Raw genomic sequence first — 23,239 nt, 5'->3', positions numbered from 1 at the left:
ATAGAACAAGTCCCACACACTGCTACAAGCCCAAATATTTTTTCAGAGCTAGATGCAGGTAAAAATTATTTTGAATTTGCATCCTGGTGGAGGTTAGTAAAGATGGACTAATAGAACAAGTCCCACACACTGCTACAAGCCGAAATATTTTTTCAGAGCTAGATGCAGATAAAAATTATTTAGAATTTGCAACCTGGTGGAGGTTAGTATAGATGGACTAATAGAACAAGTCCCACACACTGCTACAGGCAGAAATATTTTTTCAGAGCTAGATGCAGATAAAAATTATTTTGAATTTGCAACTTGGTGGAGGTTAGTATAGATGGACTAATAGAACAAGTCCCACACACTGCTACAAGCCGAAATATTTTTTCAGAGCTAGATGCAGATAAAAATAATTTTGAATTTGCAACCTGGTGGAGGTTAGTATAGATGGACTAATAGAACAAGTCCCACACACTGCTACCAACCGAAATATTTTTTCAGACCTAATGGAGATAAAAATAATTTTGAATTTGCAACCTGGTGGAGGTTAGTATAGATGGACTAATAGAACAAGTCCCACACACTGCTATAAGCTGAAATATTTTTTCAGAGCTAGATGCAGATAAAAATGATTTTGAATATGCAACCTGGTGGAGGTTAGTATAGATGGACTAATAGAACAAGTCCCACACACTGCTACAAGCCGAAATATATTTTCAGAGCTAGATGCAGATAAAAATTATTTTGAATTTGCAACCTGGTGGAGGTTAGTATAGATGGACTAATAGAACAAGTCCCACACACTGCCACAAGCCGAAATATTTTTTCAGAGCTAGATGCAGATAAAAATTATATTGAATTTGCAACCTGGTGGAGGTTAGTATAGATGGACTAATAGAACTAGTCCCACACACTGCTACAAGCCGAAATATTCTTTCAGAGCTAGATGCAGATAAAAATTATTTTGAATTTGCAACCTGGTGGAGGTTAGTATAGATGGACTAATAGAACAAGTCCCACACACTGCTACAAGCCGAAGCTGAAATATTTTTTCAGAGCTAGATGCAGATAAAAATTATTTTGAATTTGCAACCTGGTGGATGTTAGTATAGATGGACTAATAGAATGATGCTATGCCCAAAAGATTTTACTTGGGTAGGTGCAGTAAAAAAATTGTATTCTATACACAGGTGGTTTAGCTTGCAACACAGATAGGCTACTCCACTGACTAACACGCACTGCAAGAGGCCAAAAAGGATTTGCTTAGCTAGATTTAGCCAAATGCTGTGAAAAAAACTTGCACAGCACTGGCACAGACCTGCCTGGCAAAAAGTGATAGGAACTGATGTATCCTAGCCCTCAAAAGGACTGCAATTACAATTAGTCTTTACTCCCAAACTATCTATTTAAGAGCACAGACCTGCCTGATATAAGTGATAGGAACTGATGTAGCCTAGCCCTCAAAAGGACTGCAATTACAATTAGTCTTTACTCCCAACCTATCTATTTAAGAGCACAGACCTGCCTGATAAAAGTCATAGAAAATGATGTAACCTAGTCCTCAAAAGGACTGCAATCACATTTATTCCCTACTCCCAAGCTATCTGTAGATTTGTGCGAAATTTGGCTTGAATTTAACACTGAAAGTATAGCGCACACAGCAACAGCGGTGCCGTCTAACACGCAGCTTTAGCAGTGAGAAAATGGTGGTGACGGGAAAAATGGCTGGGTCTTATAGGGCAAGGACATGTGACATACACTGCCAATGACACATGCCCTTGCTTGTGTGAAAAAAAGCAGTTTGCTCCGTGTGTGCACTGCTGATAGGCTGACAGATTGCACCTCCCCACTGTAAATGCGGGAAAGAGAAAAAAAAAAATGGAGATCTTCATTATTTCTGCAGAGATCCATCCCCTGCCCCTCCCCCTGCCCCGCTGTACACTCAAACTGCGTATTAACATTCATTTTCAGCATTACTGAGAAAAAATCCAGTTATGATTTTGGTGCACGAACAGTTATCAAACAAAACCTCGAACAGCCGAATTTTTTTCAAATTGTTCGTGTTTACCGAACGGCTCGAACACCTCCCAAAACAGCTCGAATTTGAGATTGGCGAACAGTTCGAGTCGAACACCGCTCATCTCTATTCAGGAACAAGTGAGAAACAGTCATTCATAACCTTTTCAGTCTGGAACAGGTTATGAAGCCATTTCTAAAGCTTTGCGACTCCAACAAACTACAGTGAGAGCCATTAGCCATGGCGAAAACATGGAACAGTGGTAAACCTTCCCAGGAGTGGCTGGCAGACCAAAATTACCCCAAGAGCGCATCGAAGATTCATCCAAGAGGTCAAAAAAGACCCACAACAACATCCAAAGAACTGCAGGCCTCACTTGCCTCAGTTAAGGTCAGTGTTCATGACTCCACCATAAGAAAGAGACTAGGCAAAAATGGCATGCATGGCAGAGTTCCAAGACGAAAACCATTGCTGAGCAAAAAAGAACATAAAGGCTGGTCTCAGTTTTGCCAGAAAACATCTTGATTATCGCCAAGACTTTTGGAAGAATACTTTGTGGAGTGACGAGACAAAAGTTGAACTTTTTGGAAGGTGTATCTCCCATTCCATCTTGCGTAGAAGTAACACAGTATTTCAGAAAAGGAACATCTTACCAACAGTAAAATATGGTGGTGGTAGTGTGATGGTCTGGGGATTTTTTGCTCCTTCAGGACCTGAAAGACTTTCTGTGTTAAATGAAACAATGAATTCTGCTGTTTACCAAAAATTCCTGAAGGAGAATGTCCAGTCATCTGTTTGTGACCTCAAGCTGAAGCACACTTGGGTTGTACAGCAGGACAATGATCCAAAACACACCAGCAAGTTCATTTCTGAATGGCTTAAGAAAAATAAAATTAAGACTTTGGTGTGGCCTAGTCAAAGTTCTGACCTTAACCTGATTGAGATGATGTGGCGTGACCTTATAAAGGCGGTTCATGCTCGGAAACCTCCCAATGTAGCTGAATTACAGCAATTTTGCAAAGATGAGTGGGCCAAAATTTCTCCAGAGCATTGCAAAACACTCACGGCCAGTTATCACAAATGCTAAATTGCAATTGTTGCTGCTAAGGGTGGCACAACCAGTTATTAGGTTTAGGGGACAATCACTTTTTCCCACAGGGCCCTGTAGGTTTGGATTTCTTTTTCCCATAATAATAAAGACCTTCATTTAAAAACTGCATTTTTTGTTTACTTGTGTTATCTTTGCCTAATATTTATATTTGTTTTGTGATCTGAAACATTTAAGTGTGACAAACATGCAAAAGAATAAGAAATCAGGAATGGGGCAAACACTTTTTCACACCACTGTATTTGCCAACGGACTGCACAGACCTAAACCCTGTCTACAGACTGTACGCTTTCACTGTCCCTGCTCCTGCGACTCTCCCTCCCATAGGCGGATTATAATTAGAGATGAGCGTTGTTCTACTCGAACTGTTCGCCAATCTCAAATTCGAGCTGTTTTGGGCGGTGTTCGAGCCGTTCGGTGAACACGAACAATTTGAGAAAAATTCGGCTGTTCGAGGTTATGTTCGATAACTGTTCGTGCACCAAAATCATAACTGGATTTTTTCTCAGTAATGATGAAAATTAATGTTAATACGCAGTTTGAGTGTACAGCGGGGTGGGGGGAGGGGCAGGGGATGGATCTCTGCAGGAACAATGAAGATCTCCATTTTTTTTTCTCTTTCCCGCATTTGCAGTGGGGAGGTGCAATCTGTCAGCCTATCAGCAGCGCACACACGGAGCGAAGTGCTTTTTTTCACACAAGCAAGGGCATGTGTCATTGGCAGTGTATGTCACATGTCCTTGCCCTATAAGACCAAGCCATTTTCCCCGTCGCCACCATTTTCTCACTGCTGCAGCTGCGTGTTAGACGGCACCGCTGTTGCTGTGTGCGCTATACCTTGTTCATTTCAAGCCAATTTTCGCACAAATCTACAGATAGCTTGGGAATAGGGAATAGTTGTGATTGCAGTCCTTTTAAGGACTAGGTTACAGCATTTCCTACGACTTTTATCAGGGAGGTCTGTGCTCTTAAATAGATAGGTTGTGGGAGTAAAGACTAATTGTAATTGGAGTCCTTTTCAGGACTAGGTTACATGAGTTCCTATCAGTTTTTGCCAGGCAGGTCTGTGCCAGTGCTGTGCAAGTTTTTTTCACAGCATTTGGCTGAATCTAGCAAAGCTAATCCTTTTTGGCCTATTGCAGAGTGTGTTAGTCAGTGGAGTAGCCTATCTGTGTTGCAAGATATAACACCTGTGTATAGAATACCAATTTTTTTACTGCACCTAGTGAAGTAAAATCTTTTGGGCATAGCATCATTCTATTAGTCCATCTATACTGACCTCCATCAGGTTGCAAACTGAATATAATTTTTTTCTGCATCTAGCTCTGAAAAAATATTTGGGCTTCTAGCAGTGTGTGGGACTTGGTCTATTAGTCCATCTATACTGACCTCCATCAGGTTGCAAATTAAAAATAATTTTTTTCTTCATTTAGCTCTGAAAAAATATTTGGGCTTCTAGCAGTGTGTGGGACTTGTTCTATTAGTCCTTCTATACTGACCTCCAGCAGGTTGCAAATTGAATATAATTTTTTTCTGCATCTAGCTCTGAAAAAATAGTTGGGCTTCTAGCGGTGTGTGGGACTTGGTCTATTAGTCCATCTATACTGACCTCCATCAGGTTGCAAATTAAAAATATTTTTTTTCTGCATCTAGCTCTGAAAAAATATTTGGGCTTCTAGCAGTGTGTGGGACTTGGTCTATTAGTCCATCTATACTGACCTCCATCAGGTTGCAAATTAAAAATAATTTTTTTCTTCATTTAGCTCTGAAAAAATATTTGGGCTTCTAGCAGTGTGTGGGACTTGTTCTATTAGTCCTTCTATACTGACCTCCAGCAGGTTGCAAATTGAATATAATTTTTTTCTGCATCTAGCTCTGAAAAAATAGTTGGGCTTCTAGCGGTGTGTGGGACTTGGTCTATTAGTCCATCTATACTGACCTCCATCAGGTTGCAAATTAAAAATAATTTTTTTCTTCATTTAGCTCTGAAAAAATATTTGGGCTTCTAGCAGTGTGTGGGACTTGTTCTATTAGTCCTTCTATACTGACCTCCAGCAGGTTGCAAATTGAATATAATTTTTTTCTGCATCTAGCTCTGAAAAAATAGTTGGGCTTCTAGCGGTGTGTGGGACTTGGTTTATTAGTCCATCTATACTGACCTCCATCAGGTTGCAAATTAAAAATAATTTTTTTCTGCATCTAGCTCTGAAAAAATATTTGGGCTTCTAGCAGTGTGTGGGACTTGGTCTATTAGTCCATCTATACTGACCTCCATCAGGTTGCAAATTAAAAATAATTTTTTTCTGCATCTAGCTCTGAAAAAATATTTGGGCTTCTAGCGGTGTGTGGGACTTGGTCTATTAGTCCATCTATACTGACCTCCATCAGGTTGCAAATTAAAAATAATTTTTTTCTGCATCTAGCTCTGAAAAAATATTTGGGCTTCTAGCAGTGTGTGGGACTTGGTCTATTAGTCCATCTATACTGACCTCCATCAGGTTGCAAATTAAAAATAATTTTTTTCTGCATCTAGCTCTGAAAAAATATTTGGGCTTCTAGCAGTGTGTGGGACTTGGTCTATTAGTCCATCTATACTGACCTCCATCAGGTTGCAAATTAAAAATAATTTTTTTCTTCATTTAGCTCTGAAAAAATATTTGGGCTTCTAGCAGTGTGTGGGACTTGTTCTATTAGTCCTTCTATACTGACCTCCATCAGGTTGCAAATTAAAAATAATTTTTTTCTGCATCTAGCTCTGAAAAAATATTTGGGCTTCTAGCAGTGTGTGGGACTTGGTCTATTAGTCCATCTATACTGACCTCCATCAGGTTGCAAATTAAAAATAATTTTTTTCTGCATCTAGCTCTGAAAAAATATTTGGGCTTCTAGCAGTGTGTGGGACTTGGTCTATTAGTCCATCTATACTGACCTCCATCAGGTTGCAAATTAAAAATAATTTTTTTCTTCATTTAGCTCTGAAAAAATATTTGGGCTTCTAGCAGTGTGTGGGACTTGTTCTATTAGTCCTTCTATACTGACCTCCAGCAGGTTGCAAATTGAATATAATTTTTTTCTGCATCTAGCTCTGAAAAAATAGTTGGGCTTCTAGCGGTGTGTGGGACTTGGTCTATTAGTCCATCTATACTGACCTCCATCAGGTTGCAAATTAAAAATAATTTTTTTCTGCATCTAGCTCTGAAAAAATATTTGGGCTTCTAGCAGTGTGTGGGACTTGGTCTATTAGTCCATCTATACTGACCTCCATCAGGTTGCAAATTAAAAATAATTTTTATCTGCATCTACAGTACCTCTGAAAAAATATTTGGGCTTCTAGCAGTGTGTGGGACTATTTGTATTAGTCCATCTATACTGACCTCCATCAGGTTGCAAATTCAAAATAATTTTTTTCTGCATCTAACCCAGCCAATAGTTTTGGCCTAATACCACAGTTTGGCCACTCAGCTCTGCTCGGTTACCATCCATTGTTTTTTTGTGCAAACAACTCCAGAGTTGTGAATTAGTTAACCACCAAAATGAGTGGAAAAAGGCCTGCTGCTGGTGGAAAGGGGAATAGGCGCGTTGGGAAGGGGAAAAAAGGTTGTGTCCGTGGGGTAGGTGTTAAAGCAACAGTAACATCTGCAGAAGAAAGACCATCTTCCAGCCAAACTAAAATGTCTACTTCTTTTAGCGGACAATGTGATAAGATCCCTTTCTTACGGCCACGCCAATCGCTACAAATTCCAGATGAGGCACAAAAACAGCAGGTGCTTCAACGGATATCAAGTGCTCCTTTAAGTGGGCTCTCCTCCACATCAACTTCAACATCACAAATACTCCAGTCCTCAAAGGTGTCACCCAAATCGCACTTGCTTCCTCACAGCTCCCAAATCTCCAGCTGCCCGTCTGAGTATGAGGTAGAACAGATGGTTGAGTCTGCAGAGCTGTTTACTCATACTATAGCCTGGGAATCAGAGGTCGACTCCAGCGCTTCTGTGAATCCAGACGAGGAAATGATCTGCACTGATGCCCAGAATCTTTATGAGTCGGATCCAGGACCAGACGCAGAAGGTTCTGACCATAATGTAGACCCTCATTCCCAAACTGTAACTCCTGTTGGTGGAGACAATGAGGAAGACGATGATAAGACTCAAATACCTGATTGGAGCGACAACTTTAGTTTTTTGTCAGGGCAGGAACAGGTTGGCTCTGAGGACGACGGGTGTGATAACGCACAGGGTGATGATGATGAGGTCGGAGATCCCACTTACTGTCAACCCACAGTCAGCCAAGAGATGAGGTCAGCAGAGGAGGTGGAGGAAGATGCTAGTGACGACGAGGTCAGGTTGCGCCTTCCTGGACAGAGACGTAGTACTGGAAGCACGTCAACAACTGCATCCTCAAACACAACTCTGCCTCTCACCACAAGTCGTGGTGGCTCTTCAGGTCGCATGGGTGCTAAGCCTTGCATGGCCTGGGCATTTTTTCAGATAGATAAAGATGACCCAACTCGTGTTATCTGTAACATTTGTCAGCAAAAGCTAAGTAGAGGCCAAAAAATACATAGTTTGAGTACTTCATGCATGAACCGGCACATGGACATGAAGCATAAGTTGCAGTGGGAAGCTCAGTGTGCTACAATGCGGCTTAGCCGGCCGGGCCAATCACCGTCTGCCATATCTTGTGCATCCGCGGCCTCTTCATCCTCTGTGACTGGGGGGACAGCAGTCACACCTGTTTTGGGGCGCAGACCTGCCACCTCTTTACCCGCAACAGCCAGCGTGATTGGCAGGTCATCATTTTCTTTGGAGGTGGTAACACCAGCTGGTGTTGAGCGCTGTCCGACATCGATAGCACCACCTTTGGATCAAGGCAACCTAACATGTCCGCCTGCATCTTCCTCACAGACCGGCAGTTTGCCGGGGACACCCTTATCAACCCCGTCTAAGCACAATAGCCAGCCCTCGGTCCCTCAGATGTGGACAAGTAAAGGACCATTTCCTCCTAGCCATGAGAAAGCTAAGAGGTTGAATTTCACCATCTGCAAGCTCTTGGCTACAGAAATGCTGCCTTTCCGCCTGGTGGACACAGAGGATTTTCGAGACCTTATGTCCGTCGCAGTGCCCCAGTACCAGATGCCCAGTCGGCACTACTTCTCAAAGAAAGGTGTGCCTGCGCTCCACCAGCATGTCGCACACAACATCACCGCTTCTTTGAGAAACTCTGTGTGTGACAGGGTGCATTTCACCACAGACACTTGGACGAGTAGGCATGGACAGGGGCGTTACATGTCGCTGACTGGGCACTGGGTAACTATGGTTACAGCAGGACAAGGGGCTGCTGTCCAAGTCTTGCCGTCCCCACGAGTTGTGCGTCAATCCTCTTTATGTCAAAGTTCCTCCACTGCTTCTGCCTCCTCAACCTCCTCTCGGTCTTCCACCTGCACCCAAAGCCTGTCTGGTCATGCCACAAGCTTTCTAACTGCGCAGAAGGGATCCTGCACACCTCCTTACTATGCTGGCAGTAGGGCTCAACGTCATCAGGCGGTTGTTACTTTGAAATGTCTGGGAAATGTGAGTCACACAGCTGAGGAGTTGTGGTCAGCTCTGGAGAACCAATTTCATGAATGGTTGTCTCCACTGGACCTGAAACCAGGGAAGGCCGTGTGCGACAATGCTGCAAACCTGGGTGCGGCCCTTCGCCGGGGCAATGTCACACACGTGCCTTGTATGGCTCACGTGTTGAACCTGGTTGTCCAGCAATTTTTAGCCCACTATCCCAGACTAGATGGCCTTCTGCAGAGGGCACGGTCGCTGTGTGCTCACTTCCGCCGTTCGCATCCCGCAGCTCAGTGACTTACATCTCTACAGAAGTCGTTGGGCCTGCCACTTCACCGGCTAAAATGCGATGTGCCTACCCGGTGGAATTCAACTCTGCACATGTTGCAGCGACTGTGGCAGCACCGACAAGCCCTGGTGCAATACGTTCTGACGTATAGCCTGGGCCAACGAGATTCAGAGGTGGGGCAAATCACGCTGGAGGAGTGGTCTCAGATCAGGGACCTATGCACCCTTCTGCACAGTTTTGAAATGGCGACGAAGATGTTTAGTGCTGACGATGCCATTATCAGCATGACTATTCCGGTGATTTACATGCTGGAGCACATGTTAAACAGAATTCGGAGTCAGGTGGTGGCACAAGAGGAGGTGGAGGAAGTAGAGGAGGAGGAGTTGTATGCGGAAGGGCTAACATCTGCAAGGTCCAGACGGTCGGCAGCACCAAGGCGGCAGGCATGTGAGGGTGGGGGAGATGGTTTTACCAGGGCGCATGGTAGCAGCCAAACTAGTGAGGAAGGTGCAGGAGCCCAGGAAGAATTGGAGGATGAATTGATGGAAGACTCATCAGATGAGGGAGACCTTGATCACATTTCTGTTGTGCGAGGTTGGGGGGAGAGGACAGAGGAAGGAAGCATGATTGTTACCTCGCCACCAACACAACAGGGACTTGGTGCTCCTGGATGCGCAACACACATGAGTGCCTTCTTGCTGCACTACCTGCAACATGACCCTCGAATTGTGAGAATTAGAAATAATCCTGACTACTGGGTTGCCACACTGTTAGATCCCCGGTACAAAAGTAAATTTGCAGAAATTATTCCTGCCATAGAAAGGGATGCACGCATGCAGGAGTATCAGCAGAGACTGTTGCAGAATCTTACATGTGCTTTTCCACAAAATACCAGTGGTGCACGTAGTGAATCTCACAGTTCCAACTTGCCAACCGTGGGACCGTCAAGTGTTCAGCACTCAAACCGTAACAGAACCACAGTATCTGCTGGTAACATCAATTTTGCGGAATCATTTCACCACTTTTTTAGCCCATCCTTTGCAAGGCCACAGGAGACAAGAAGTCTGACACATAGTCAACGCCTAGAGACGATGGTACAGGAGTATCTCCAAGTAAACATTGAAGCCACGACTGTGTCACTGGACCCTTGCTCTTTTTGGGCTTCCAATCTGGATAAATGGCCGGAGCTAGCCACTTACGCCTTGGAGATCTTGTCATGCCCCGCAGCCAGCGTTCTGTCTGAACGTGTGTTCAGCGCTGCTGGTGGTGTGCTGACAGATAAGCGCACGCGGCTCTCCACTGATAATGTAGACAGACTCACGTTCATAAAGATGAACAAATCATGGATCCGAAACGACTTTTCTACCCCTGTGTCATCCTGGGGAGAGTAAAAGCTTGATGATTGGTTAAAATCACCCTACCAACCGTTTTAAGCTTTCAAATTACTAATCATGTTTATCTGTATCTTGACTGGAAAATAATTTGGGCTTTGTAGCAGTGTGCAGCACTGATCCTATTAGGCCATCTATACTAAAGCTTCACCAGATTTAAAATTAAAAATAATTTTTAGCTGCATCTAGCCCGGACAATAATTTTGGGGCTCCGAGATGCGCAAGGCACATAAGTGCCTTCTTGCTGCACTACCTGCAGCATGACCCTCATATTGTCAGAATTCGAAGTAATCATGACTACTGGGTTGCCATACTCTTAGATCCCCCAAACTTTTCGATCAACCTTTTCATTTTAATAAAGACCAAAAAAATGCGCATTTTTGAAATTATAAGCATTAGCAGGTTGTTAGAAACTGAAATCAAACAGTTTTCAACTCAAAACTTTATTCTAGGTGATGTTACATTTTCACATAGGACCCCTTGTTCGAAAGGAGCTTCTGAACTCTCTCGTCCATTGAATTTGTCAGGTTTTGGATGGTTTCTGCTTCAATTGTTTTGCATGAGGACAGAATACCCTCCCAGAGCTGTTGCTTAGATGTGAACTGCCTCCCGCCATCATAGACACTCCTTTTAATGATGCTCCAAAGGTTCTGAATGGGGTAGAGGTCAGGGGAGCATGGGGGTCACACCATAAGTTTGTCCCCTTTTATGCCCATATCAGCCAGAGATGCAGATGTTTTATGTGCAGCATGAGATGGTGCATTATCATGCAGAAAAATGATCTTGCTGTGAAATACACGGTTCTTCTTCTTGAACCATGGCAGGAAGTGCTGTTTGAGAAAATCCACATACATTATGGAGTTCATCTTTAGCGCCTTCAGGGATCCTAAAGGGGCCGACAATCTCTCTCCCCATGATTCCAGCCCAAAACATTACTCCACATCCTCCTTGTTGGCGCTGTAGCCGTGTTTGCGTGGGGTGTCCATCAACCAGCCATCCTCCACTCCATCCATCAGGACCATCGAGCGCTGCACGGCACTCATCCGTGAACAAAACAGTTTTGAAATCAGTCTTCATGTAATGTTTGGCCCACTGGAGCCGTTTCTGCTTGTGTGAAGTGGATAGAGGAGGTCGACAGGATGGCGCATGCACAGCTGCAAACCTCTGAAGGACCCTGCATCTTGTTGTTCGGGGGACGTTGGAGGCACAAGCAGCTTCAAAAACTTGTCTGCTGCTATGGCAAGGCTTTTTTGCCGCTGCTCTTTCAACCTGACGTAATTGCCTGTAGGAAAGAGTCCTCAATTTGCCCTTATCAGCACGCACACGTGTGTACTGTGAATCAGCTACATACTTCTTGATTGCCAAGACACTTCATCCTGATCATCGCACAATGTTGATTGTAGTCATGCCTTGACCTAAACACTCCACAATTTGTTGCTTCTCAGCAGCCGACACATCCTTTTTCTTTCCCATTTTGGCAGAAAATGTAGGCTGCTTAATAATGTGAGAGAGCCTTCTTAAGTAGTCTTGCCTTTCATTGGACACACCTGCCAAACTAATTAGCACAGGTGTCTGTAATTGCTTACAGTGATATAAAGAGCCCTGACACACATCACCATCAATGAGTTTAACTGACAAACAAACAAATTCTTCCCTTATCACTCCTAAACACTTTTTGTATAATAATTTGGAACGCAGTGTACATGTGCTTTTCCACAAAACACCAGTGGTTCACGTAGTGAATCTTACAGTTCTAACTTGCCAACCGTGGTCTGTATGGAGTTGTTCAATAAAGGGCCCAAAATTAAGATAACATAGATGGGAGAGGTCTCTATGAATAGGAATTCCTAAGTATTTGATACCCTGTGAGGGCCAGGCAAAGGGAAAGTTGGACTGGATGGAATCCTATATGGATTTGGGGAGGGAGACATCGAGGGCCTCAGACTTCGCTGCATTGATTTTAAAATTTTACCATGTAACAAAGTGATCTATTTCAGCCATAACAGCATGGATGGATATATGTGATTGAGTGATATATACTAGGACATCATCAGCAAATAGAGAGCACTTGTACTCGGTGCCTCCCACCTCAATCCACCTAATATTGGGGTTATGGCGAATTGATGAGAGCAGGTGCTCCGTCACTAGGATGTATAAGAGAGGGGACAGAGGACATCACTGCCTTGTCCCATTGGTGATTGTGAAAGGTGATGAAAATGTTCTGACGCACCCCCTGGGCCTTGGGACACCCGGAGCCGGACCCTTTTTGGTGGATGCTGGTGGTTGTAGTCTTCGTGGCGGCGACCCAGTTCCGTGGCTCAGGGCGGTCAAACCAGTGGCGGAACTATTTATGTGGTTTTCATGTTTAAATGTCCGACTACGCCACCCGTGGATTGCGGTCAGAGTGAACCGCCGCTACAGGGCAGACCACTGAGGCTGGTGTTGTGGGTGCAGCAGAGCGTAGCATAACTCCCCACGGGAGGAGTATAGCCTCAGGGCAGTGTATGTGGAGGATGGGGGTGATGGTGCAGGGCAGCAGCAGTAACGACACGGAGTCAGTGATGCAGTTCAGGGCCATTACTCACAGTTCTTATTATCCAGACCACGTCTGCAGGTAACGGCTGCCCACGTCGTACCGTGCTCACCAGGTGAGGGGCTCAGACAACTCCCAGATAACTTTGGAGCACTTCACAGGACCCCCTTTGTGTGTCCTTTGTCTGGCCTTTCTTACCAACACTTCTGTCCGGCTGCCTCGGGCCTCCTCTTGGTAAACTTGGCGCCAGTTTCCCTGACCCTATGTGGTGCCTTCCTAGCGGGTGTAGCGAGGGGCTGCGCCACATAAAATGTCAGAGCCTCCGGTTTCTAGCTGAGGGTCGTTTCCTGCCTCCACTAGTTCGGGGACCGGTCTCCCCCTTTGGCCTGACCCCTCCACGCAGGTGGATTCGGGCGTGCGGTGGCGACTCGCCCGTCCGCACCCCTGGGATCCCTTCATTCCTCGTTCCTGGAGCCTTCTCCGCTCCTCTTCCTTCCTTCTCCCTCTTCCAGGCCTGGGCCTCTGTTACTAGGCCCGCCTCCGGAGCAGAGCTCATGCAGAGCCCCTGCTCCCTGCCACTTCTGATCAGACTTCTCTGCACTGAACTAAGATGGTGCCCACCTTTTATACTCCCTTCTCAATGCACCCAGGAACTGCTTCCTCCCTGCTCCTGCACTACAGGGTTCCCCTTCCTCAGTGTTCCCTCCCCCCACTCCAGCCAGGGACAGGGACTGTCGTGCCCATCTCAGGGGCATATTGGTCGCCCTGCCCCACGGCAATGTGGTGTAATGCATGCAGGTGTCGGGTCCTGATCCACACTCCATCCTTACCTGAGAGTGAGATATCACACCTCTGGGTGAGGTGCAATACGTCTGTAGCAACCGAGCCCTCAGGGTGCTACAGTTCCATTTATCTTCAGCCTAGGTGACGTATTGCGATACAGGGCCGTGATTTTGGCTATAAAAGGGTCCCCTAGACCCCTACCCCAAGCTTTTTAAGAGAATCATATATGGCGTGCCAGGAGACTCTATGGAATGCTTTCTCAGCATCCAACGAGAGTATCTAATTACAAATTTTTAACTGCATCTAGCCCAGGAAATACTTTGTGCCTAGTAGCAGTGTCTGCTAGTGAGCGGATTATCCCGGCTGATAAGCAAGCTGCACCACCTGTAGTTTAGACACTTAATTTTTTCAAAGGAAATGCTTCGGGACCATGGGATACTTAGTGAAGAGCATCAGGAGGCACCCCAAGGCATAGGGGCTGGGACTGGCATTAGGATGCCTTGCGGTGGACAGCCGAGCTCGATCCTTATAAAAGCTTTTTAACTGCAGCAGCTTTAGTGGACGCTACTGGAGCTGGAATTACCGCGGCTGCTGGCATGAGACTTGCCCTCCAATAGATCCTTGTAAATGGATTTAAAGTGTATTCATTCAAATTAGAGAGACAATTTAAATTAAAAAGCTTAGAGCTGCCTCCACCACAGGGGGGCTCGCTCGACCCACCAGCGGACAGGCACCAGTATTGGGAGAGGGGGGCTGGCCGTCAGGGTTCACCGTGGCTCTGGCACAAACCCGGCGACACGGAGGTGGCACGGGCAGGAGCGGACTGGCCGTGTCGGCTTCTCACTTTTTGGATTTTAGAAGGGCATGACATGCCTATATCTGTGTCTCCCCCTCCTTTTACTCCTCCACCTCTTTTATTTTCGCATGACTATATGTACTTGTCACTTTTCCATGTGTTAGTTATGTCTTCTGAGCAGTTTGTCAGCTTTTGGACACCTTTGAAGGTGTTTTCTATGTGTTTCTATGTGTTTTTGTTTGCCTGCCATTGGTTTTAACGGTGTTCGAAGGTGTTCGACGAACAGTTCGACGAACAGTTCGGCGAACACACGGGTGTTCGACGAACCGAACCGAACTCGAACACTACGGGGGTGGCTCAACACTAATTATAATGAGGGCAATTTGTGCTACCGCCCGGGGCCCGGCCATTCACGAGGGCCCGTTGTCCAAAGAGTAATTGCCCCCATTATAATCCACACAGCGGCCACCACAGCCGCAGTTTGTTTAAATAAAGCTGCGTCCGCCCTGCTGAATGACATCTGGCAGGACGTACCCAGCATACAGAGCGCGGGCGCATCTGTTTAAGTCACACCTACCATCTCTCTGCCGGAGAGGAGCATCTGATGGCGTCGCTCCTGAAGACAGGAGAAGCTGTGTCTGCCTGCGTCGTCTCTCAGTCCCCTGCACATCACCGTCTGCTTCCTGTGTGCGCACGGAGTGTAAAGTATCTAGGTGGCAGACTGGGAGTGTGCTCTGTATGTAAAGGCAGGGAGCTGGGGGCCATTGTAATTACTAAAACTTGTGGGGGGATGGGAATGTGATTGAACTACATGGGGCAGATGCCCCTCACAATGTCCTCTCCACTTTGGGAATTAGCTTGTATCATGTATTTATATAACACATGAAGAGATCACAGTAAAATAGATGTAATGTTTTCAGTCTCAGTGTGACCTCAGGCTTCTCCTCTTAGCCTGGATCACCCCTTTCATTTGAGATTGAGAAATGCTCCGGTTTTTTTCCTGAGCGTTTCTGCATCTCCCTGGCAGAAAAAAAACGCATGCGGATTTTACATGCGGATAGTACATGTGTTTTCCTGCCAGGGACATGCGGATGTGAAGCGTTCTTCACTTGCATTTCCACATGCGGGTTGTCAAGTGCTTTCCAAGCGACTTTATCATCACTCGGAAAGTGCTTGACAACTCGGTCACACTAAATAAATCCATGCAAACCGCATGGGTTTATATAGTGTGACCAGAGAGAATGTCAAAAAATAAAAAATAAACCTATACTTACCTTCCGATGGCCCCTGCAGTCTTGCTGCGCTCCTGTGCTGGCTGCCGGCAGATCGCGGTAAGCTGTACTGAAGGACCTGCCGTCACATGACTGTGACGTTACTGCAGGTCCTTCAGTCCTGCGTGATCTGTAGGCAAGCACAGGGAAGGAGTCCGGGGGCCGTCGGAAGGTGAATATAATCTTTATTTTTTTATTTTATTCTTTTTTTTACAGCTTTTAATGGTACCTGGGTGTAGAGGAGACTAGAATGCGCCAATTACGTAAGTACAGATGCAGTCTTGCGGAATTGGCGCGTTCTAATGCAAGTCAATGGCAGCGAAAATGCAGCACTTCCGCAAAATAATTGGTGGTGCTGCGTTTTTTTCCACAATGATAATCTGCAGTGGAAATTTCCGCAGCATGTGCACAGCACATGCGGATTATCATTGGGGAACATGGCAGGACTTCTACCATGCGTTTAAGCATTTCTGCAGCGTTTTTGCCGCTGCGGAAATGCTTAAAAAACGCATCATGGGCACACAGCCTTATAGAGGAATTTCTGCTGGCAGCCCAGTAAAATATTACATTTAATTAACTGGGATCTGTTTATGTGGTTTATAAATATATGATGCAAGCATAATGCCAAAGTGGAGGACACAGTGTGCAGGGGCATTTGCCCCATGTAGTTCAATCACACTCCCATCACCCATATTTTATCCATAACAATAATGGCCAATTGCCTTTAGATACAGAGCACTGCTGCAAATTCTTCTTCTGTGTATTTATACCATTGTCACTATTTCACATGCTAATATGCAGATAATAGAGTTCTGAAGCGATTTGACCAGTGCATTGAGAGTCCCGCTGCCAGCAGTAATTATACTTTATTCCTCTCAGTTGCCTCAGGCTTTCCGTCATAGATGTGCATCCAGCATGGCTTTATGGCTGTAACCACATCCTAGCGCTCAGCATTAGGCAGGATTCACACTGTTAGAACTCTCCTGTTAGGTTTTTTCTATTATGCTGGTCACATGACCGTTTTTGCCTATTTAATCCTGCTCCGCCCTTCTGGCCTTGCTGGACTTCATTGTAATTTCTACTCTTAAGCTAGCCAGGTGCTTTGTTACCTTTCTCAGTCAGTTTAGCTTGGTCTTTTGACCTCTATGTTCTATGTTGTTTGTTTGTCTTTTTACTGCTACAATTTCTGCTAGGAGGTGTCCATCTTTCTCCCAGTCCCTAGTTCTTGTAGGGATCCCTCACTCACATCTATAGGTCTTCGTTCAGACTAGCTGAGGACTTTAGCGGGTCTGATCGCAGGATCAGGTTCCCCGTTACATCGTAGGGATCTAGCTTAGTTCTATTGTAGGGACAGATCTCCTGTCTTTCCTTAGTGCTTGTAGCAGATCATAACAGTAAGTCCAGCCCAAAAAATTTCTCTAAGGAAAGACCTCCAGTTTCCATCATGGTGTCGGTTCAGGATTTGGCTCAACGCCTGCAGGGACTCTCTCTGGAGGTGGCCGAGCTCCAACAACACGTGAGTAGCTGTTCTGGAGCGCATTTTGTGGAGCCAAAGGTACGGTTGCCTGATTTATTTTTTGGTGAACAATAAGATTTTTTTTCCTTTAAAAATGCTTGTTTATTGTATTTTCGTTTGAGACTCAGATCCTCTGGTGATGAATCACAGCGCATAGGGTTCATAATGTCACTTTTGCGCAAAGAACCTCAGGGATGGGCCTTTTCTCTTCAACCTAGTGATCCGTGCTTTAGATCAGTGGATACTTTTTTTTCTGCTTTGGGGTTGTTCTATGATGATCCTGATCGTGTCTCATCAGCTGAGACGGAATTGAAACATTTGAGGCAGGGATCAGGTAATGTGGAAAATTATTGGACTCACTTCCGTCGGTGGTCTGCTCAGGTGGGGTGGAACAATTCAGCTCTGAAAAGTTTGTTTCTTGCTGGGCTAGGTGAAAGGGTTAAGGATCTGCTGATTGCTTATCCTACACCTGGAAACTTGCAGGAGGTAATGCAATTAGCTATACGGGTGGACAGGAGACTGCGTGCAAGGGTTAATGAGAGTAAATCCTCTGCCATGTCAGCTCCAAGTCTTGGAAGGGTCTGTACTGACACTGGAGAGCCAATGGAGATTGGGGCGATGTCACCCCGCTCTCAGGAAAAAGACCGCAGGTTTTCTGAAGGTTTGTGCTTTTATTGCGGCAAGCCTGACCATTTCATTAAGAACTGTGTGCTTCGTATGAACAAAGAAAAAAAAAGGTCAGTTACGCCCGTATAGCCTGTTTAAACACTAAGGGTGTATTTCTTTCTGCTACTACTACAGCTCAGGAAGAATTAATTGAATTTTGGGTATTTGTGGATTGTGGTTCAACTCTGAATGTGATTGATGGGGGATTCTTGGAAAAACTTAATTTAAAACCCAAACCTTTGTCATCCCCTATTGCAGTGGTTTCTGTCGATGGCTCTCCCTTGAAATGTGTTACTCACAAGGTTTATGAATTTCCCCTCACTATTAATGGTATTCACCAAGAAAATTTGGATTTGGTGGTATTAAATAATTTGCTTTCTCCAGTAGTTTTTGGGTTGCCCTGGTTAAAATTGCACAATCCTGTACTGGATTGGTCTACCAATGAAATTAAGTCCTGGAGCCCTAAGTGTTATGACAAGTGTTGTAACGGGCGCATTGCTGCTGTGGATAAAGGGGAATTACCTGTACCTATTCAGGATTTTTGGAAAGTTTTTTCTGAGGAGGAGTCGCAAATTTTGCCTCCTCGTAGAGACTACGATTGTACCATTGAATTTGTCCCTGGAGCGACTCTTCCTAAAAGTCGTTTATTTAATCTGACTATTCCTGAGAGAAAGGCTTTGGAGGAATACATACAGACGAGCTTGGCCGCTGGTCATATCAGACCCTCTAAGTCACCTGTGGCTGTTGGATTTTTTTTTCTTAAAAAAAAGGACGACGGTTTACTTCCTTGTTTGGACTTTCGCGAGATTAATAAAATTACTGTACGCAATCCCTACCCACTGCCATTGATTCCTGATTTGTTTAACCAGTTAGTGGGGGCCAAGTGGTTCTCTAAAATTGATCTCTGGGGGGCATACAATTTGTTGCGCATGAAGGAGGGTGATGAATGGAAGACTGCTTTTAACACTCCTGTGGGTCATTTTGAGAATTTGGTTATGCCTTTTGGTCTTACCAATGCACCAGCATTTTTTCAGAATCTTATTAATGACATCCTTAGACCTTTGATCGGCAAAAATGTGGTTGCGTATTTGGATGACATTTTGATTTATTCGCCTGACCTGGAGTCTCATTGGCGGAGCGTACGTGAGGTATTGCAGTTATTGATTGACAATTCGCTTTTTGCTAAGCTGGAGAAATGTGAGTTCGCTGTACAGAGAATTAGTTTTTTGGGCTACATTATCTCCAGCGAGGGCTTTGAGATGGACCCGGTGAAAGTTCAAGCTGTGCAGGAATGGCCTAGGCCTATTGGTTTGAAATCGATACAGAGGTTTTTGGGTTTCGCCAATTATCACAGAAAATTCATTAAAAATGTTTCTATTATTGTTAAACCACTGACCGATTTCACCAGGAAAGGTTCTAATACGGTTCAGTGGACTACTGAGGCCATTGAAGCTTTTGTGTTTCTAAAGGAGAGGTTCAGCTCTGCCCCCATCCTTATGCAGCCTGATGTGACTAAGCCGTTTTTGGTTGAGGTTGATGCTTCTTCTGTGAGGGTCAGTGCGGTGTTGTCTCAGGAAAACAAGGATGGATTACATCCCTGTGCCTTTTTTTCAAAAAAAATTTCTGAGACTGAATTTAATTACGATATTGGTAATCGGGAATTGCTGGCTATTAAACTCGCATTTGAACACTGGCGTCATCTCTTGGAAGGTGCTGATTTTCCCATTCAGGTTTTCACTGATCATAAAAATCTGATCTATCTTGATGCTGCCAAGCGCTTGAATGCCCGTCAGGCTAGGTGGGCACTTTTTTTTCGCGGTTTAATTTTTCCGTTACTTATATCCCGGGTACCAAGAATGTTAAAGCTGATGCTTTGTCTCGCAGCTTTTCTCCCATGGTCGGTGCTGAGGAGGAGGAGAGCATTTTACAAGAAGGTGTTGTAATTGCTGCATTGGACTCCGTTTTGGAAGATGATATTCTTAAAGCACAGGAGAATGCCATATCTAACACTCCCCATGAGAGGTTGTTTGTGCCTAGGACCTTTAGGAGAGATTTGTTTGTTGAGTGTCATGAGTCTCGGTTGGCAGGTCATCCTGGAATTTCTGAGACCAAGAGACTTGTGGGTCGCAGTTTTTGGTGGCCTGGATGGCAGAAGGAGGTCATTAAGTTGGTGCGTCAATGTACTGTGTGTGCTAGATCTAAGTCTTCACATACTCCTGCTGTGGGGTTGCTTTGCCCTCTGGAGGTTCCTAGTGCACCTTGGACACATCTGGCTATGGACTTTATTACTGACCTTCCCCCCTCTGAGGGTTTCACGGTCATCTGGGTGGTCGTGTACCGTTTTAGCAAGATGTGTCACTTGGTTCCTTTCATCAAACTGCCCTGCGCTAAGACACTCGCTAAGGCCTTTGTCAAGGAGATTGTCAGACTCCATGGTGCTCCTACTGACATTGTTTCTGAAAGGGGACCTCAGTTCGTGGCTCGTTTTTGGCGTGCCTTTTGTGACAGGTTATGAGTTCATTTGTCACTTTCATCTGGATATCATCCTGAGTCTAATGGCCAGACAGAAAGGAAGAACCAGGATGTTGAGCAGATCTTGCGTTGTTTTATGGCAGACAATCAAGAGGGGTGGTCTGAGTTTCTGCCGCTTGCTGAATTTGCTCTTAACAACCATACATCCTCTTCTGCTGGGTGTTCGCCTTTTTTTTGTTGTTCTGGGAGACATCCGTCTTTTGGGTCATTCATCAAATTGGTATCGGCTGTGAGGAGAAGAGTTTTTCCGGTGATTTGGAAAGAGTTTGGACGGATGTGCGTGGTAATCTTCAGGAGGCTAACAAAAAATCTAAGAGGTACTTTGACAAGAAACGTCAAGAGGTTTTGTTTACGGTTGGTGACATGGTTTGGTTGTCCTCTAAGAATCTGCGGTTGAGGATTCCTTCTAAAAAATTGGGTCCCAAGTTTGTAGGGCCCTTTAAGGTGCTTCAGGTAGTTAACCAATCTGCTGTTAGGTTGGAGGTTCCTACCTCCTGGAAGATTAATCTGGTGTTTCATGTTTCTCTATTGAAAAAAGCTTATGTATCAGATAGAGATGCCACTGCCACTGTTCCTCCGGTGGTGGAGGACGGGGAATATGAAATTTCCCGCATCCTTAATTCGAGACGGTATAGAGGGAGTTTGCAGTATCTCGTCTCTTGGAAGGGTTTCGGTCCCGAGGATAACTCTTGGGTGAGGGCAGATGATGTTTCTGCTTCCAGACTTGTCACAGCGTTTCACAAGAGGTTTCCTGATAAGCCTGGGCCTAGGGGATCCGGAGGATCCTCATAGAAGAGGGGGTACTGTTAGAACTCTCCTGTTAGGTTTTTTCTATTATGCTGGTCACATGACATTTTTTGCCTATTTAATCCTGCTCCGCCCTTCTGGCCTTGCTGGACTTCATTGTAATTTCTACTCTTAAGCTAGCCATGTGCTTTGTTACCTTTCTCAGTCAGTTTAGCTTGGTCTTTTGACCTCTATGTTCTATGTTGTTTGTTTGTCTTTTTACTGCTACAATTTCTGCTAGGAGGTGTCCATCTTTCTCCCAGTCCCTAGTTCTTGTAGGGATCCCTCCCTCACATCTATAGGTCTTCGTTCAGACTAGCTGAGGACTTTAGCGGGTCTGATCGCAGGATCAGGTTCCCCGTTACATCGTAGGGATCTATCTTAGTTCTATTGTAGGGACAGATCTCCTGTCTTTCCTTAGTGCTTGTAGCAGATCATAACACACACGGTACAGGAAATATCCGTGTGTCCGTGTGCCACATCAGGATCACACGGACCGGTGCCTGGGAATCTGTGTACAGTTAGCGCTGTTCCCAAGCGCCGGGTGCTGAACACTGCTCTCGCAATGTCCCTGTGGAAAAATTAGAATAAAATAATAAAATCCTTATACTCACCTGTCCGGAGATGTCCCCCCCTGTAATCCTCCGACCACTGACGTTGAGGAGCCGGGCAGAATGAGCCGCTCCAGCGAGTGGGCCCCGGAGCTGTGCTGAGCTCAGGAGCAGTGTCCTGTCACTCACTGAGCGCAGCTCTGGAGCAGCTCATTCTCCCCTGATTGAAGGAATAGCCTGATGAATCCCTGAATGACCAAAAGAGGGGGGAAACGCGTTGGAAAAAAATGCCAATAAGCTAAGTACACAAGTGTTCAGGCTATATACATATATAGGATATTCAATGTCCATAGAAACGTGACTGAGGTATATGGAAGTTTTGGGGTTTTAATTGCACTGCCACATGACCGGCCACTTATGATCTGAAGGCTTATTCTTTGTTTGACAAGTACATCATATACACTTCTTCTTGGACTTTGTTAGGGTTTTTTTCTGATCAGATAGTTGAATAATATTTTTGATACATACCCCTCAGCCCACTAGTATCTATCCTCTATACATTTGTATATGTTCATTACATATTATCTGATCACCTACTGAGGATGCCTGGTCAGTTAGAGTAGTGGTAGGATTACATAGGGGCCATACTGTTTCAAGTTAGGATGGCAACCTCCTCTGTCAGGAAGGGAATTCTGAAGGCCAAAACGAATCCCTATCTCCCCTCATTTCTGCTCTTATTTTATATCCCTGTTTTTCTGTGCAAAGTGTTTGCATTAATGCATGGGATTTTTAAACTAAATAGAGATTTTTTTTAATTTTTTTTGTTATGGTTTACATGTATAAGAGCCTCCATAGGTTGATCACTCTGTTCTATTTTATGTAGCGCTATGTACAGTGCTGTACATAAGGGAAAAAAAATTGTCGTTTTCCATCTGCAGATGTGAACTAGAGCACCTGTGTGTTACTCACATGACCCATCACATGAGCTATCAAAGGAGATTATGTGACATGATGGGGGGCCCATGCCCCTTAGTAAGTTAGTAAAAAGTAGGTAGGAGTATTTAAAACAAGAAAATGATAAGGGTGCCCATACTTATGCACCTGTCAAATTTTGTTTGAATGCAGATTGCACATTTTCTGTTAGTACAATAAACCTCATTTCAAGGCAGAAACATTACTGTGTCCAACAGTTATTACATATATCAAACTGAAATAGCTGTTGCAAAAACACCAATTTTTATAAAACATTAAGCTTAAGATTAATAGGGGTGCCCAAACTTTTTCATATAACTGTATATCCTTTGTTGGTAATGACAGATGTCAAACGTTTTCTGTAAGTCTTCACAAGGTTGGCAATACTTTTTTTCCCCACTGTATGTGATACAAACAGTAAAGCAAAGGATTATCCCTTACTGAAGCTGTTAGCAGGGCTGGCGTCACCACCCAGTGCACCTAGGAAA

Source organism: Phyllobates terribilis, unplaced genomic scaffold (genome assembly GCF_046119375.1).
Source record: "Phyllobates terribilis strain yellow unplaced genomic scaffold, ASM4611937v1 Scaffold_4__5_contigs__length_816908805, whole genome shotgun sequence".
Classification (NCBI taxonomy): Eukaryota; Metazoa; Chordata; class Amphibia; order Anura; family Dendrobatidae; genus Phyllobates; species Phyllobates terribilis.
The sequence above is the reverse complement of the archived record's forward strand: the minus strand, read 5'-3'. Positions refer to the sequence as shown.